The following is a 13905-nucleotide window of genomic DNA, read 5'->3' as shown; positions in this document are numbered from 1 at the left end:
ATTATCTCCTATGCGAGGGGTTATGATGTTTTGTAAGAAAGGGAAGATGAGACAGAAGTTCATTGGACCATATGAGATTTTAGATCGTATGGGAGAGGTTGCTTACCGGTTAGCTTTACCACTAGCTTTGGATCGTGTACATAATATGTTTCATGTGTCTCAGTTAGGGAAGTATGTGAGTGATCCTTCCCATGTGTTATAGGTGAAGAACATCGAGTTGGATGAATCCTTGTCTTATCTTGAGGTGCCAAAACAGATTCTTGATCGCATGGTTCGGAAAACTAGGTCCGGGGAAACGGTGTTGCTTAAGGTTTTATGGTCTAATCAAGAGGTTGATTGTATGAATCCTTGTTTTGAGGTTTGCTGCGTTGTGGTGTCGTGGTTGATTTAGTGTGTTTGTTTTTGAGTATGGGTTTGAACTTCGGGGACAAAGTTCATTTTTAAGGAGGGAAGACTGTAACACTACCGTTTTCTGTGCTGTTGGGTACTCTATCGAGTAAGGCTAACTCAGTCGAGTAAGTGAGTTTATTTTGGTTACGAAACAGTGTACTGTCTTATGAGTATTCGATCGAGTAGGTGACAATTGATCGAGTAGGAGGGACTCGATCGAGTAAGCGACTTACTCGATCGAGTAAGTCGGTTTATACGAGTTATTCGCCGGGTTTTGATAACAACGTGAGAATGTTATATAAAGTTATTTTTACCAGTTTTTTTTACTTTTTCACTCATTCTAAATAATTTTATACAAGAGAAAAGTTACGTAGCATTCCCTTCTCTTATTGCTATCAAATCCTAAGGGCTAGATTCGTCGGATCCTTGAGTTCTTTACGCCGTTGAGACCGTCGCATTGTGGGTAAGATTCTAGTATGATTTTTATGTCGTTCCATTGATTTTAGTTGAAACCCTAATTGGGTATTTTTGGGGTTTTGGGAGTATTATGATGGTTAGATAGTCATTGTATGATTGTGCGATTATAGGAGGTGATTTCGTAGAAGAACGGTTTTGATTAGCTGCTTGTGACGATCGTGGTGTATTGCTTTTCCAGGTAGGGTTCCCCTACTCGGTTATTGATTACATTATATTTGATGGTTGATTGTAGTTGATTGTTTAATATTGTTGATCTATATCATATTGGTATTGGTAATTGATAATTGTTATTGTATGGTGGTTGGTTGTGTTTGTCTGTGGTTCGCGAGGTGCGTCCTCGGCTGAGTGGAGTTACTTGCGGGAGTGGCTTCACGCCCTTTATTTTCCCCATTTGGTTCCCCTTACAAGAGGGATGTGCACATTAAGGAACTTAGGTTTTCGCTTGGTGTTGATGAGCGAGGCTTAGGTGGGAACGGCTGCAGGCCCTCACTGGCTGTGTGGATTACTAGTTGCGACTGGTAATCTGGCAGGGCTAGACCTTCTGGCTAGTCAGGTGATTGGAGATGTGACAGAGTTGGGTGATTGTATGTATTATTGTTATTGCTTTATCTTATATTGTGTAATCAGTAACTGACCCCGTTTAAATGTTTTCAAAACTGTGGTGATCCATTCGAGAACGGTGAGTAGTTATTGAGAAGGTATGAGAGAGATTGCGCGAGGGATAGTTGGGATCGAGTCACCACGTGTCATTTAGAGTCTTCCGCTGTGTCGTGAAGTTTCAATTACATTTAGTTGGTTTTGGTATTTGGAACATTTGTATTGCATTTGACAATTTTGGTTTTGTTACGTAATCACTTAAACTTATCTATTAAAGTACGTTTTTTTATAGACTATTTGATATTCATTGTCTCGGGTAACAGAGATGGTAGCACTTTCATGCATTGGGTGGTCTTGGTAAGGCATTTGTGAGATGAGTTGCGAGGAGTTTTGGGAGTTTGTTGAGTTCATAGCCACCAAATGTTTGATGGAAGTCGTTCATGACATATTTGAGAGTGCAAAGGAGGCTATCTTGGACACAATAAAAACCACATTTCAAAAGTTCATTGAGGAAAACTATGATGTGAACGAGATTTGTTAGGATGAGACACCTTCCTATACCATTGAGCCTACCTATTATGTTCACAAAGTAGTCGTCCTTGGGAAGATGGTGTGATAGATGAAGATAGTGATGATGATGATGATGATGAGTACATGTTTGATTGTGAATCCAATGTTTTGACTCCACTTTCTCAACCTTCTTATATGACAATAAACCCTTTGAGGATGACCCATTGGAGGGAGACAAATGTGTTGAGCTTGGTGAAGCTTTTTTTGAACCTTGTTACGACAACCCCTTTGATGACGGTCCTCCTTGGGATAAGGAAGTTGATGACCTTTGGGCAAACTAAATAGAAGCCATTAAGACCACCTCGGATGTTAATGAAAGTACTTGACTTGAATGTGGTGATTTTGAATATTTGGAGAACAAGTTGGATGAGATGGTGAGGAATCCTTCGTCTTATGTCCATTCCATCCATCATGTTTTCTATAATTATTGTCATGGTATTCTTGACATGCTTGTTTGGTCTATTACTTGGGCATCATTCATTTCCATATTCTTGTGGTGTTATCTATGTCTATTTGTGCCGTACTCCCAAGAATTTGACCAACTCTTACGAGCTTTGAGTGCCATTGATATTTTTATATGAATTCGTTAATTGACAATTCTTGGTTTGGTGGATTCCCACAATAACCAACAATTTGAAAAAATGCATTTAGTGTAATTTTCATGCATTAATCATTTAATCCTTTTAGAAGAGATGAAAGGGAGGGTTCTCATATTTGAATTGAGCTTTTTGAAGGAAAAAGATAAAAATGAGAATATAGGAAGTGTAAGGAAATGAAAAAAATAAAGGATTTGGGCTTGTGCATAATTTACATATCATTTTTGACAAAATATGGCCATGACAAGTGCAACCCGACCATAAAAAGATCAGCCCCCATGGTCTAAGGCCTAAAGGAACCAAGATTATGAAATCTGGCCCATAACCGTTTGAGCTAGAAAGAACCTGGGCGAGTTACTAGCAACTCGGGCGAGTTAAATGTATCTCGAGCGGGATAAGCAGCATAAAGACGAAAATGCCAGATCTATGCTGCAAGTCGAGCAAGACAGAACTACCTCGGGCGAGTGGAAGTGCAATTCGAGCAAGTTGATTATAACTCAAGCGAGACGAGCCTAAAATTGCTGCACTATTCCAGAATCCGGGCCAGCTAAGCTTGCCCGCCCGAGTTAACCCTGAAACTCATTTTTGTTCCTCATTTGGCTCGTGACACTACTCCACACATTCTATCCTATCTATCTTCATCTTCTTCAATTATTTACACACTTATTCATCCCCAATTCATAAAAACTCACTCAAATCTTAAACCAAATTCAACCAAATCACCTTCTAATTACTCTAAATTTCAAACTAATCCATTTTTACATAATAAAATTAACTTTTCAACTTTCCAAATACCTAAAATCACCTAAAATAGTTACTTTGAAGCCTAGGGTTTCATCATTTTGTGGGCTACAACTTCAAATTTGGGTTTGATTATTGCCTTCTAGCTTCAATTCATTGCTTCTAGTGTATTTCTAAGGCATTCTCAAGGTTGATTGGCTATTATTTGTAATGATTTGAAGCATCTTTTGGGTAGTAATTTTGGTGTTCATAAAACAACCATGGTAAATTTGAGAGGCAAAGACAAATCTACTACTTCCAAGGGGCAAAGAGGAGAAAAGGGAATAATTCTAATGCACCACCGGAATTCCAAAGTCGGGAAGAGGAGCTAATGCCCGAGGTGGAGCAACTTGAGAGCTTCATGAAAGTCGTCTTTGTGAAAGACGAGCATAGAGAGATATTCATTAAGCTACTAGGTATGGAAATTGAACCCACTCGCTTTCTTTGTCTTAAAATTTTGGATAAACTCGTTATGGAAGTTCAAACCGAGTCCTTCTTTAGAGGAATGGGTCTTGAGACGATGTTTAATATGTATGAGGTTACCTATCTTATCCTCACATTGGAGTTTTTGTATAGTCTCAAAGTGTATCAAGGAAAAAGACACGGTGTGTGTTTGGAATTTCGATTGTGTAACGAAACTCACCGGTTGAATTTAGCTAGTTTTGGTGCGATTTTTGGACTTCCCATTCCCGAAACCGACCTTAAAAAACCTATGGGCTTTAATGTGTCACACTTGTGTAGAGCGATTGGCAGTTTGGATTTAAATTGTAACACCACCTTTTTACCCGGCCATGGTAATTAGGAAATGTTACCGTCTCGGTATCCCGAGGCAGTGAAATCGTAATTACAATTAAGAAACTCTTTAAATAAATAACAAGTATAGTGATTACATAAATGTAAACAAATGAATAAATCAAATACAACTCGCCTATCTCTATATCATCCACCTAGTGGCAATGTACTCGACTCCAAAGTCCGTAGCGCGGCCCGAATCCTGATCATGTCAACAAGCGACACCTGTACTCAACCTGATTCTCATATGATCGGAAATCTCATATGGATCGACACAGGCCACCCCGCAAATAGGTGATAATGACACAGACACACAACATGTCAGTTTCAATAAATAAAGTGAGACGCGACATAAAGTGTGTGACTATTCAACATGACTATGATATGAATGAGACACTATCAAACAACCACAACGTCGGTTCCGGGACACGCCCAGACGTACCAACAATCACCGGTGCCAGGAACATGCCCACGATCACGACTCCCGCGGTGTGTAAGAAAGGTCTTCCTAAGATAATAGGAATGTTGGAGTCTTCTTCCATGTCAACAATAACGAAATCCACCAGGATGAAGAATTTTCCAATTCTCACAGGAACATCTTCCCATACCCCTAAAGGTGTCTTTGTTGATCTATCCGCCATTTGAAGCGCGATGTTGGTACATTTGAGTTCTCCCATTCCTAGCCTATTTCTAACCGAATATGGTATGACACTAACACTTGCCCCAAGGTCACATAAAGCTTTGTTGATTGTAGTGTCACCAATAGGGCATGGAATGGAGAAACTTCCCGGATCCTTGAGTTTTGGAGGTGAACTCCCTTGAAGGATAGTGCTAGTCACCTTAGTGAAGGCAATAGTCTCAAGCTTCCGGATTGATTTCTTCTTCGTAAGGATGTCCTTCATGTACTTCGCATAGGCCGGAACGTGATTGATCAATTCCGTGAAGGGAATCGAGACTTCCAAATTATTTACAATTTCCATGAATATTCCAAGTTGGTCATCAAACTGAGACTTAGCTTGACGACTCGGGAATGGAAGTCTAATCACAATGGGCTCCTTCTCTTTGGCCTTTTCATCACTTTTCTTTGAAACTTCTTGATTGGTGGGTTCTTCTTCCCTAGTGTTTTGCACAACTCTTTCCTTGTCACTAGCTTCCACAACTTTATCCTCAACTTGCTTCTTTGGTCCTTCATATCTCCTACCACTCCTCAAGTGAATGGCACTAACCGTTTCATATGTTGGGGGATTACTTTGAGGTGGTAATTGCACCTTTTGTCTTTGAGACCTTGAAGATGCTAGTTGGGTCATTTGAGATTCCAACATTTTTGTGTGGGCTAGGATGTTGTTGATGGTGATGTCTTTTTCTTGGCTATCTTTTTGCATTTGAGTGAAAAATTCTTGCTGATTCTTTTGCATTTGGAGGACCGCTTTTTGAACATCAAAACCTTGGTCACTTTGTTGATTGTATTGAGTTTGATTTTGATAACCTTGGTTTTGGTTGAAAAAGGGTCTTTGATTTTGGTTTCTCAAGGGAGGTGGGGTGTATGTTGGTTGAGGGTTTTGAACATTTTGGCTTTTGTACGAGAGATTTGGGTGGAATTTGTTGTTTTCATTGTTATAGTTGGAATAAGGGGTACCACTTTTGTATGCTTGAAAAGCATTCACTTGCTCATTTGTTCCCCCACATTCACTTTGGTCATGTCCCAAAGTTCCACAATTCTCACATATCCCACTTGGGATTGATGAAGATGCAACTATGGCATTAACATGATGCTTTGGTGATTTTGAGGCTTCTTCAAGCTTAGCCATAGGTTTTTCAAATTTCAAGTTGATTGTATCAATATAAGCACTAAGTTGAGCACCCAATTGAGTAATATAGTCCACTTTATGCTTTCCTCCTCTAGTAGCCTTGTGAGGTCTACTATATTGTGAATTATGGACTGCCATTTCCTCAATCTTGTTCCAAGTTTGATTATCGTCAACTTCGGTGAACATACCATTTGATCCCATGTTGAGAATTTTTCTTGAGTATTCATAAAGGCCATTCCAAAATTGTTGTACCAAGAACCACTCGCTAAGTCCATGATGAGGACATGAGCGACAAATTCCTTTGAATCGCTCCCAAGCTTCATACAAAGATTCTTCGTCCCTTTGCTTAAAACCCGTAATTTGAGCTCTTAGCATGTTAGTCTTTTCCGGAGGGTAAATTTTTTTGTAGAAAGCTAGAGCCAACTTCTTCCAAGAGTCAATTCCAAGAGTAGCCTTATCAAGGTTCTTCAACCATTGTTTCGCGGTGCTAATTAGAGAAAAAGGAAATAAGACCCATCGAATTTGGTCTTGAGTCACTCCGGTTTGTGAAATCGCATCACAATAGTCACAAAAAGTCTCCATGTGGGAATGAGGGTCTTCACTAGGCATCCCCCCAAATTGGCTTCATTCGACTAATTGGATAAATGCGGATTTTTCAATGAAATTTCCGGTTAAGTTTTGTGGTGTAGGAGTACCATTGGGTAGGTTCTCCTCGGTTGGTACGGAACGTGATGAAAACTTAGGCATTGTGGGGTGGTTGTGTGATTGATTTTGTGTTGGGTTCTCCTCACCTTCTTTTGCAAAAGGGTTGATGAACTCAATAGTATTTTGTTGAATATCTACAACCTCACCAATACCTCTCAAAGTATTTCTAGCAAGTCTTCTATTGGTTGTCAAAGTCCTTTCAATTTCGTGATCAATGGGTAACAAGTTACCTTGTGATCTTCTAGACATGCAAAATATCAAACAAGTCGAAAACAATTAGAACAAACCTTGGGGAGTTTTACTTCCCCAAGGCTAAGAAAGACAGAACTAATAAAAATCAAAGAAAATCAAATCAAGTTAACACCGTCCCCGGCAACGGCGCCATTTTTTGTCGATCTCTTTCTTAGCTTAGATTTTGTTTACTTGTCGTTAGGAGCACCTAGACCAAAATAATATTTATAACTTCACCAACAACTCTACTAGTAGTAAAGAGGTAAGTAAAGGTCGGATCCCAAGGGACGAGTATTGATGTAGGATTTTCGATTGCAAGTAGTGGTGTCTAGGGGTGTCACAATTTGGGTTGAGATAAGAAGATCACTAAACTAAATAACAATAAAAGTAAACAAGCAAGATGACTAAAATGAGATGTAAACAATTGATTAAAAGCACTAGGGTGTCATGGGTTAATAAGGTATTCATTGGAATTGATGATACAAACATATTCTCAAATTATAAGCAAGCAATTATTGTTGTGATAGGATCGAGTTGGTTTATATCTTACAATCCTAGGAAGGTTTGGGTCCCGGAGCCGAATCGATTAGATTGCACAACACCTACAAGTCGACTTAATCCTCCCTACTCAACTATATGCATTGTCTAATGAGACTCGAGTTGGTTTATGTCTTACAAGTCTCATTGAAAAGGTAAGTGATGGGTAAAAAATGCAAGGATTCATAGGCTCGCATTTCATCAAACATAACATGTGCATAAGTTGAGATCACAACAAGCAAGCAAATAAATTATGAAAACATATTAAATTAATCATGAATCATCCCCTATGTTGGTTTTCCCTAATTCCCCATTAACCCTAGTTAAGGAAACTACTCACTCACTATCAAGTTTAACATGTTAACAAGGTTGTCAATCATATTAACAAAGCAAAACATGATGAATAAATGAAGATGATTAACAATAATTAAAATGGGATTAAGATAATTATACCTAATGATGATTCCAAAATAATAATGCAAAGAATAATAGAAGTACTTGATGGTTGATGGAAGGTTGTCAATCTCCCAATAAACCCAAATAATCTTCAATTACCCAAAATAAAAGATGAACAATAGAGAAATTAAGGAAATGAGATTTGTATTAATACTTGATTAGAAGTTGATTACAAGATTAAATAGAGATTAGAATAATATAAACTACACTAAAGATTGATAAGAAGAACATGATAATCTAATTACACTAATGGGGTATTTATAGTGGGGATTAGGTGCACAAATTAGGGTTAATAAGGGCTTAAACGACGATTAAGTCCTTCAGGAATCGCTCCTCTCAAGAAAAGATGCGGGTCTCCTTTTAGCTAGTCTTTCAAAAATATGCGCATCTCGAATGAAGAAAGACGGGGGCGTGTTTCTCTGGAGGACAATCCGAGCGTCCAACGGTCGGGACGGGCGGGTTGGGGAGCTTCTGGACGAGCGGCCTGACAGCTTGGACGAGCGTCCTGGGGAGCTTCTGGACGGGCATCCCGAGGGGTAAGACGAGCGGATCTTAGCCCAGCTTCCATTTCTTCTTTTCTTTTTTTCGTCTTTTAACAATCCTCCGGGATTTTGTCGGGGATGGAAGGATCTTTTTCATCATTGCCCATATACTACATTATGGACAAAGTCCTTCTAGTCTTGTCTTCTCTTTGATGCTTGGTCATTAGATTCGATCAATTTAGCTCTATTTTGCCATGAAAATGCAAGGTTCACTCCTCTCCTATCAAGGAAACAAAACCTCAAAGAATATGCAAAATAAAGGACTAAGGATAGTAAATGACCCAATTATGCACTAAAAAGCATAGGAACGAGGCTAATTCGGGGACTAAATATGCTCAAATATTGATCACATCACCATGACATCACCAACACCATCCCCGCAAATAACCCACCACCAATATCCACTTTATATCTGAAAAAAAATTGGAAAACAAGACCAGCAACGACTTCTCCAACCATGGACACCCACCCTTGGCAATTCCAACAACCACCAAAATTTCGAAGTTCCAAAAAAAAAAAAAATATAAAAATCTGAAAAACGAGTCCACCGACGACTCCTCCAACCATCGACACCCACCCTCGGCATCTCAAACCACCACCAAGAACAATAAACGATTTCAAATCTAAAAAAACAAAAGGAGAGAGGCGGCATCTGGTGGCGACCAGACCCGCCAACAACCACCCTACGCAACAACCAAAACGACAACACAAAAAAAAAAGAAAATAATAAGAAGAAGAAAGGTCGGCGGCAGTAGTTTGGCGAGAGGTAGAAGACGGAGGTGCGGGGTGTGGCCGAGAGAGGCAGAGGGATTCTATGGTTGGGACTGGGTGGTGCGGAGGGAGGCACGGGAGAGAAGGAGGTAGCGGTGGGCACCGGCAAGTGATGGTGGTGGCGGCTGGAAAGGTGGTGGGAGTTGGGAGAGTTTGAGAGAGAAGTGGGAAGAGAGAATGATGAGAGAGATGTGTTTGTGTTAGGGTTTGTGATAGTGACTGAGTGAGGAGGGTTTGGGGTTTTTTATAGCTTAGCTTTTTTTTTAATTTAATCCTAGCCATTGATTTTACTATGATCCAAGGATCTAAAATAGGAATTAGGGACTCATCTAAGGAGGGTGGACTTAGTTGAACCTAATTATATATATATATAGAGGCGGGATCTCGTGAGTTTGGTTCTTACGGTGAGTTGTGAGTTTGGAAAATCTCAGCCATTAGATTATAGGCAAATAGATGGCTCAGATTTAATAAAAAATAAATAAACAATTTAAAATTAGTTCATCTCCTTTCCGCGTTCTCCATTTCATCATATACACACTCTCCCTCTTATTGACTTTGCTGCCTCTTCTCTCAGCTTTATTTATTCAAAGCTGCATCCATTGAAACAACTAAAACAACAAAAATAATTTTCTCCCCCAATTCTAAAAATCTAACCCAAATTTCCCATCCAATGGACAATCAACTCCTAAACTTCGACATTGAAATCGACGCCTCTTACCAAAACAACGTCATATGCACACATAATGATCTCCTTATAATAATTAGGGGTTTGTTTAATTGTTGAGAAATTGATTCCTGTCTATTGAAGACAAAAACACGCCAACCCAGATTCCTGTCTTTGATCAACATCAACATGTGTCTAACGTAAGAGTCGCCGCTTCCTCCAGTAAGACCAGGCAGCAAAATCAAGGTAGGAGAGTCGGGAGGGAGTTCATCATCTAAATTATCTTGATTTGGAATCATCTGATTCCGATAGTGACATGGAAAGCGATGATTTTGAACTTGATATTGATGTGTTTCATTTTGAGAATGCGTTTTTTATAATACAAATATTTATAAAGTTTATGGTGCTGTGTTGTGGCCACCCCCGGAATGGCTCTCAAGTTCTGACATCGAGTACTGTCTAGCCTAACAAGTATATATAATCCGCCTTAACTTTTATACTTTATGGTTATTGTTCCCACATCATGTTTTCTGTTTGGCAGAGCTAGGGGTCTAGTATGGTGTTGTGTTCTGGACACCCCCTAATTTGACCTTGTAATTTATGGCTATTAACTTGAAAACATGTATTGCTAACAGCATACTGTAAGAGAACCGCGGTAGAGATTGCATATTGTTGAACCTTGGACAAGTTCCTAGCTGAATCAGGTGGGTTTCAAAGAGCTTGTATGTTTCAAACTCAACGAGAAGCAGGCTCTAGGAAAGTGGTGAATTTTTCATCAAACGCAGCTGGAATTGGATCAATGTTGACGACCGTACTGTTGGTGGCGAGTCGAATTGGGTTCGTTTCTGGGCTCCTCGATCAAAGTGTGTGGCAGATTTGATGTTAATTTGTAAGATTAGTTGTTTACTGTGAATTATCTAGGTAGTTAATGTGTGCAGATGATGGCCGATACGTGTATTGCACTGGAATAACAGCACAATAATATGTCAAAAAAAGAGTAAAAAAGCAAAGTAGTACAAAATCAAAGTGACACCGGAATAACATTACAATATCACCAGAATAACAATAACACCAGAATAACAACACAATAACACGTGGTAAAAAACAAGTAAAAAAATCATAGTATAAAAAAATCAAAGTGACACCGGAATAACATCACAATAACAGCAGAATAACAATAGAATAACAGCACAATAACACGGGGTAAAAAAAATCAAAGTCGTAAAAAAAAATCAAAGTGGCACCGGAATAACATCACAATAACACCAGAATAACAGCACAATAGCATGCGTTAAAAAAGAGTAAAAAGTCAAAGTAGTATAAAAAATCAAAGTAGTAAAAAATCAAAGTGACACCGGAATAACATCACAATAACAGCAGAATAACAGTAGAATAATAGCACAACCACACTTGATAAAAAAAAAATCAGAATCGTAAAAAAAATCAAAGTAACAGCAGAATAACATCACAATAACAGGCTTTATAATCTAAATTACTTTGTTCCAGGCTGTCCAAAGTATTACCTCATATTATCAGTCCTAATAAAGGGGGGTTTATTAAAGGGAGGAATATCATAGAGAACATATTGGTTTGTCAGGATCTTATCAGGCTTTATAATAGAAGCTCTGTAACCCCTAGATGCATGCTGAAAGTGGACTTTAAGAAGGCGTATGACTCTGTGAACTGGAGTTTTTAAAACCAGATGCTAAATCCTCTAAAATTTCCTCCTCAGTTCACTCAGTTGATTATGGAATGTGTGGCTACTGCATCATACTCTTTGGTTCTAAATGGGGAGCCATTTGGCATGTTTCCTGGCAAAAAGGGCCTGAGGCAGGGGGACCCCTGTCACCTCTCCTCTTCACTATTGCCATGGAATATTTGTCTCGAATTCTCCATTTCACTAATGATGTCCTGGATTTTAAATTCCATTATTTATGTGGGAAGTTGAGGCTTCAACATCTCATCTTTGCAGACGATCTCTTGTTATTCTCTAGGGGTGATGATCAGTCTGTCCTGGTCTTGCTTAGATCCTTTGCTACTTTTTCTGCAGCATCTGGTCTTCATATGAACAAGCACAAATCTAATATCTACTTTAGTGGTGTGCATAGTCCTATGAAGGAGCACCTCATTAGCCTCTCTGGTTGTGTGGAAGGGAAGGTCCCTTTTAAATACTTTGGGGTACCTGTTACTGCTGGAAAGTTGGGTAAGAAGGACTGCCAGACTTTGATTGATAAAATCATTGAGAAGATTAGATCCTTTGGTGCTAGGAAAATATCTTATGCTGGTAGATTGATCATTGTACAGTCAGTGCTCACCTCTGTTTTCTCCTATTGGGCTAATATTTTCCTCATCCCCAAAGGTGTTATAAGGAAGATTGATGCTTTATGTCGTAACTACCTTTGGGATGGCACTAGTGTGTATATGAGAGCTCCTCTAGTTAGCTGGGAACAAGTGTGTACTCCTAAATCTGAAGGTGGCCTATGTATCAGGTATAGCCTTGATTGGAACATTGCCACTATGGGGAAACTGGTTTGGTGGATATTCAGCAAGCCTGATAGTTTATGGGTCAAGTGGATTCACCAAGTTTATATGAAGGGTTGTGCTTGGGTTAGTTATCTTCCTAAAGCTCACATGAGTGGGAATTGGAAGGCTATTTGCAAGGTCAAAGAACTTTTTAAAGGGGGATACGATAATGGTGTTTGGCTTGCTGATCCAAGAGGGTATAGTGTATGTTCTTGCTACAATTGGGTCAGACATATGGAGCTGAAAGTGGGGTGGGCTAAATTGATTTGGAATCCCAGAGCTCTCCCTAAGCATAGCTTTCTGTGTTGGCTAGTTTTCAGGAATGCTTTGAATGTGAAGGATTAGCTATGTAGGATTGGAATAAGTACTAATGATAGGTGTTGTATTTGTCATGCAGACACATAGACTATTAGTCATATGTTTATGCACTGCAGATACAGTAGACTAATCCTACATGAAGTCTGCTCGTGGCTGTGCATTCCTAGCCCTGGTGGAAATGCAATCATCTGGATTGGACGCAGGAAATGGAGACCAGTTCAGCAAGGTATCTGTCATGCTGCGGTCATGGCAGTTTAATATCATGTCTGGCAGCAGCGTAACCTAGCTAGAAATGAAGGGAAGCTGATGGGGCCTATTACTTTGGTATCTCAAATTCAGAAGATGGTTAAGAGCAAGGTGCATCAGTTAGATTTGAGTAGTGTATCTGTAAGAGATAAGGAATGGCTTACTTTAGTAGGCCTTATTTAATGTATTTGATCTTCTCTTGATAGTTTGTAATAGTTCTTTTGAGCTTAATGAGAATGCTTACATTCTACCAAAAAAAAATCACCATAACAGCGGAATAACAATAACATGTGGTAAAAAAAAGAGAAAAAAAATCAAAGTAAAAAAAGCATAATAACACGAGGTAAAAAAAATAAGAACAAAAAAAAATTTAAGTAAAAAAAATTGGTACAAAAAGAAAAAGAAAAAAATGTAACATAATGAGAAAATTAGAGAAAAACATAAGAGAGAAAAAAAATCAAAGTTGTAAAAAAAAAAAATCATAATAACACGAGGTAAAAAAAGGAGATAAAAAAAATTAAAGTAAAAAAAAAAGAGTAGCACTAGAAAAAAGAGAAAATAAGTAAATGACAGTTGTTTTATATGACATGTAAGATTAGATCTTGACCATTCATCCCTAATAATCCAATGGCTGAGATTTCAAAGCATAAACTCACAACTCACCATAAGAAACCAAACTCACAAGATCCTATATATATATATATAATATATATATATATATATATATATATATATATATATATATATATATATATATATATATATATATATATATATATATATATATATATATATATATATATAGAGACACACACACACACACACACACACACAATGAAACTATGTTTAAGTACAGATTTTGTATCATTTTTTGAATTTTTGAGTTAGAAGGTGTTAAAATT

The 13905-nt window shown here is 38.4% G+C and overlaps 1 non-coding gene across 1 annotated transcript; it reads left to right on the top strand.

Moving 5' to 3' along the window:
* Nucleotides 1-6278: 6278 nt before the first annotated feature.
* LOC141634618 (small nucleolar RNA R71) lies at nucleotides 6279-6385 on the top strand. The gene has a single exon (XR_012539345.1). It is a non-coding gene; the product is annotated as a small nucleolar RNA R71 (small nucleolar RNA).
* The last annotated feature ends 7520 nt before the right edge of the window (nucleotides 6386-13905 follow it).

Source organism: Silene latifolia, chromosome Y (assembly GCF_048544455.1).
Source record: "Silene latifolia isolate original U9 population chromosome Y, ASM4854445v1, whole genome shotgun sequence".
NCBI classification, from domain to species: Eukaryota; Viridiplantae; Streptophyta; class Magnoliopsida; order Caryophyllales; family Caryophyllaceae; genus Silene; species Silene latifolia.
Note: the sequence above shows the minus strand (reverse complement) of the source record. Positions and strands in the feature narration are given on the sequence as shown.